This window comes from Chelonoidis abingdonii, unplaced genomic scaffold (assembly GCF_003597395.2).
Source record: "Chelonoidis abingdonii isolate Lonesome George unplaced genomic scaffold, CheloAbing_2.0 scaffold0508, whole genome shotgun sequence".
Lineage (NCBI taxonomy): Eukaryota > Metazoa > Chordata > Testudines > Testudinidae > Chelonoidis > Chelonoidis abingdonii.
In genome coordinates this window covers 7190-12621 of record NW_027424769.1, presented here as the reverse complement: position 1 = coordinate 12621, position 5432 = coordinate 7190, and positions in this window count along the sequence as shown.

Here is a 5432-nt window from a genome sequence, read left to right as displayed (position 1 = left end):
TTAGGCCTCAATTGGAGAAGTGTGTCCAGTCTACAGTATTGCAAAAAAAGCAAGTATCATTTTGGGATCTTTTAGCAGGACTATTGTAAGTAATTCTTCTGCTCTATTCTGTGCTGATTAGGCCTCAATTGGAGAAGTGCGTCCAGTTCTGGGCATCACATTTCAGGAAAGATGTGGATAACTTGGAGAGAGTCCAGAGAAGAGCAAGAAAAACGATGAAAGGCCTAGAAAACATGACCTATGAGGGAAGATTGAAAACATTGGGTTTGTTTAGTGTGGAGAAGAGAAGCCTGAGAGGGGACATGATCACCGTTTTCAAGTACATAAAAGGTTGTTACAAGGAGGAGGGAGAATAATTGTTCTTCTTAACCTCTGAGGATTGGACAAGAAGCAATGGGCTTAAATTGCAGCAAGGCAGGTTCAGGCTGGATATTAGGAAAAACTTCCTAACTGTCAAGAGTGGTTAAAGCACTGGAATAAATTGCCTAGGGAGGTTGTGGAATCTCCATCATTGGGGATTTTTAAGAGCAGGCTGGATAAACACCTGTCAGGGATGGTCTAGATAATACTTAGTCCTGCCTTGAGTGCAGGGGACTGGACTGGTGACCTCTCCAGGTCCCTTCCAGTTCTACCATTCTATAAACCAAAGGCCAGAGAAGAGCAAAATCAAAGGAGTCACTCTGGGGGATTCTCCCTGTCATTGTCCCCAAGTAGTTCTCTCAGGTTTACAAAGTTCTTTGATGCTCCAGCCTTTATACAGTCTCTCCTGGGAGTGCCCCTTTCATGGGCTGGGCCTAGGTTTAGCTTTTGACAGGTGTGAACCCAGGGGCTCTGAGACTGGGCCTTCTTGCTTCAGCACATCTTGTTTCTTTCTGTGTCTCCCCAGTGAGTCCAAATGAGTGGATACTCCTCATAGAGACTGAGAACATAAGAATGGCCCACTGCATCAGATCAATGGTCCATCTAGCTCAGTGGCCAATGCCAGGTGCTTCAGAGGGAATGAACAGAACAGGGGATCATCAAGTGATCCACCCCGTCACCCATTCTCAGCCTCTGGCAAACAGAGACTAGAGACACCATCCCTGCCCATCCTGCCTGTGACACTGGCAGATGAGGTGTCAGCTCTTGCAAAAGTCCCCATGTCTTAACTGAACATGGACAAAGGCATAGCTGGAATCAGTCTGGCTCACTTATGTTAGTATTGTTAAGATAGGTATTAGCATGATAAGAATGTGTTTAGACTTTATTGAATCCTTGTGAGTTGCTGCCTGGGTTAATATCTGACTAGTTGTATTGTGAGCCTCTATGGCTATGTGAATCACCAGAGAGGAGAGATACTTTACCTAGGTGAAGTGCTGATTGGCCACAGAATGCATTACACCCTGCCTGGCAGGAAAGGTCCATCAACACCAGATGGACTATTACGGGATGTTAAAGAAGACAAAAGATTGTTGTTGTGCTCTTGACTTCCTATTAGCTGAGTTTTCAGTTCAGAGCACATGGCAGTAAGGGGATTAAAAAAAAAGGCCATACAGAAGGAACTGATTATCTGTATGCTGCTTGGACTCTGGGGGGCAAAGTTTCTATGCATAAGGAAGAGATCCCCAGTTGCTTATTCTGGGTTTGTCCTAAGGAAGATATAGAGTTTGCATATCATAGAAGCTTCTATTATCTTTTGAAATTTAAGACAGTAAGTTGTCTGCATTTAGATGATTCACAGATTCATAGACTCTAGGACTGGAAGGGACCTCGAGAGGTCATCAAGTCCAGTCCCCTGCCCTCATGGGATCACCCGCTTTAACTTTGTAAACAACTCTCATTTCCTTTTAAATAAGTCTTAATACAGGTTATGACAGGACTGGCTACAAGTGTTGTCTTTGTTGCGAGTCTAAGATTCAATTGACCTAAGCGACTGGTCCTTTGGGACAAGGTCAGGCTTGAGAAAGCCCTGGCCGGGATGATTTAGTTGAAGATTGGTCCTGCTTTGAGCAGGGGGGCGGACTAGATACCTCCTGAGGTTTCTTCCAACCCTGATATTCTAGTCTATGATTCTATGACTGGCAGTAACCTGAACATTGCTGTGATTTGTGGTTTAAGGCAGTGGCTCTCAACCAGGGGTCTTGGGCCCCCTGGGGGGCCACTAGCAGGTTTCAGGGGGCCAAGCAAGGCCAGCATTAGACTTGCTCAGGCCTAGGGCAGAAAGCTGAGCCTCACCACTTGGGCTGAAGACAAAGTCTATGCAATGTATATTTGTGGAGCCCCTGTGGCATGGTACCCCAAGAGGGGAAGAAAGTGCCCCGAGGACTCAGCCAGAGCGTTGAGCCCTGACACATTACTGGCTTAGAGGGGCTCTGCCAGTCAGGAAGGGGTAGCAGCGAGGGAAGACTGACAACTGATGGTTGGAAGGGTGAAGAGGTTTGGGGTATGGTGGGGGAAGAAGCGTCTGGGACTGGATAACCTGGGGCTGGGCAGTCTCCACAGGGGACATTTGCTCCTCCTGTGCCCTTTCCACACCCTCTTGCGAGGAGAGAATGACCACCCTCTCCCCACCCGCAGAAGCAGTCGTGTCTCAGAACTCTTCCAAGTCGCACCCACTAACTCTCTTCCTATTTGGGGTATAGCTCGGGGCAACAATTTCCCACCAAGATGAACCCAGCTGGCTGCTGCCTGTTCTGGTGTCACAGGGTGGGTGAAAGGCAGAATTGCAGCACTTCTTGGGCAGAATTTATTTTCTTCATGCAAGAAAAAAATTCTGCACTGAACGTGAATTCTGTGTGTACGCAGTGGCCCAGAATTCCCACATGAGTAACTCACACCCTGCACAAACATAACCTGCTCATTCCCATCTCTTCTCCCTATGCGCTGAGTCCCAGAGCTGCTGCTGTCATTAATGCACACAGGCTTTCACTCCCGTCAGTGCTGGAACGACCCAATCCAGTTACAGGACTGAACCCTTATCCTCCCATCACATGGGACACTCTCAGCTGAGGGGGAGATGAGCAGGGGAGGGGTGCAAATGGAAAAGAGTTTTTGTAGCCAAGTTGGTCCCAAAATATCAAAGAGAGGGGTTTTTAATTGGTTCTAAAAGAAATTAACTCACCTACCTTGTCTCTCCAAGAGATCTGAGAGTGGCAGAAGGAGACAAACAGGAAGACAGAGTTCAGGACTCTAGCTCAGACATTTTCAATCCCCTGGAAGAAACTACATTTCCCTTCTGCCCCTGGGTATGTTTGTATCCTATATGAGGGACCACCCCATTCCTCTCACAGCAGCAAAAGGAGACAGTAGCCAGCCCCGGATGGTCCTTCCCCATCCTGGGAACGTGTGTTGTGACAAAGTTTGTGTGTGGTGGGTGCACGGACTGGGTTCAGCTACACCCATCTGCAGACGGGAAAGTCAGCGCAACTCCCGCACAGCTTGGGGGCTGTGGGCACAGGTGATAGTTCTGGAGCTTGGCCTCTGCCCCCTCTAGGTCCCATGGCAGATGGCTCTGGCAACATCAAGTGGGTCCATCACTGCAGGGGAAGGTTGGGGTAGTGTCTGAGATCAGGGTGAGGATTGTGGGATGCGGGGGGGGGGGGCATGCCCAGGAATAGGGGGTGGAATTCACCTCCCCACCCCTCTGCAGAGCCCAGCTACTAGGGATTTATCCAGCTAAGTGAATTTCACTCTGGGTGACTTTGAGCCAGCCATGGAGAGATCCTTGTGCTTTTGGTTCCACACTGGCCACAGGACTTTATTAGTTCTCCCTCCCCAGACTCCCAGGGACAGCCAGGGATAATTAGTGGGTTATGGCAATTAGAAGATGAAAATTCACTAAGAACAGTGATACTTGTGTGTTTATTTTTAAATTCTCAGACACCCACCAATCCCTGTCCTCCTTCCGATGAGCTACAAATATCTAAGGGACTCAGCTACTGATCCTGCAGTGAGTTCCTGCCCCTCCCCACTTTCTATAGCAGCACTTTTAAGAACAGGCCAGGGAAACATGGAAATACTTTGAACCAAATTCCAGAAGCTGCTGAGCATGTGGACAGCTTAAATGAAATCAAGGTCCGCTCTCCAGGATCCCCTAGGGCAAAAATTACAGACCTCCGCATATATGAATGGCCACTCATAACTGATAGATGTTATTTCTATTGCCTTCTGGGACTATCAGTAAAAAAGCCAACTTAGTAAGTCCAAATCTGCAGAAAAATCTATGTGTCTCTTTACAATTGGTATAATCTGGAACTTTATAACGGAAAGCGAATTCATACCCAATGGCAATTGCCTGCGTGTACTACAGGGCAGATTGAAGGTTGGTTGCCTTAGCTGTGATGCCATCCCTAGCATGATTCATGCGTTAAGTGGGTTCGCAAATTCTATTGTCTATTTCTTTCTTTTAATTTAAAGCTATATTATTAACCTTTTTCCATGTTAAATCTCAATGTTCAGAGCAGTAGAAGTATGGGGGTCGTCAATAACAATATTAATAACAGTACTGTTGAGATTCAACGCCAAATCATATAACTGTTCAAAGGATGCATGTCACAACGCACATACAGATGACAATACTCTAATCACTGACTTCTCAGAAGCTTCTGTATTTTCCTAAGAAATTATTTTCGTGTGTGTGTACAGTGAATCAACATTTACTGGCAACTTATTCATAACATCAATCCTTTAAGCGTGAATTTAAGTATGAAGTCCTGAATTCCTTCACTCCTGGAATGTTATGTCCATTTCAGATAATTCACGTTCCTGTGGATGTATTTATCCTCAGTAACGTAACCTCCCATCGAGCTCCTGCTGGATCTGGGAGGGCAGTACATGTCAGAGTAGACACTGATTAATCCCTGAAATCTAATAGCCCGATGTGAGACAAAAAGAAAGAATACTTGTGCACTTAGAGCTAACATTTATTCCTAGAGCTTCGTGAGCTACAGTCACTTCTCGATGCATAGAAGAACACACAGAAGGAGACAATATTACATGACAGAACTATGTAAAAGGTGGAAGATGATACGCAACAGGAAGGATCAATCATGAGACGACTATCACCAGGGAAAAAAAAAACTCTTGAAGTATAAATTTAAGAATGACCACAGAAGTGTGGACAGTGATTAACACAGGTACCATGACGGCTGCAGCACCAACCCTGCCTTGACGAGGGGGTGAAGAATGCTAGAATCCTTAGGCTGGAGAGGGCCAGCTGATGTGGGACTTGGAGCCGATTTGCCAATGAGACTGGGAGAGCACTTTCATGTATTTCCCCCTTAAACCCTGCCTGTATCTTATTTAGTTAATTTAGAAACTTTTCATTCACATCTAAACACCTTGGAGCTAAGCCGGGTTGATGCATTTCCACTTACAGTGGTACAGTTTTAATTAGGTGCTTAATCAGATGCTCATGCAACACAAAGCAGTCAATAACTGGTGTGCTTTCATAA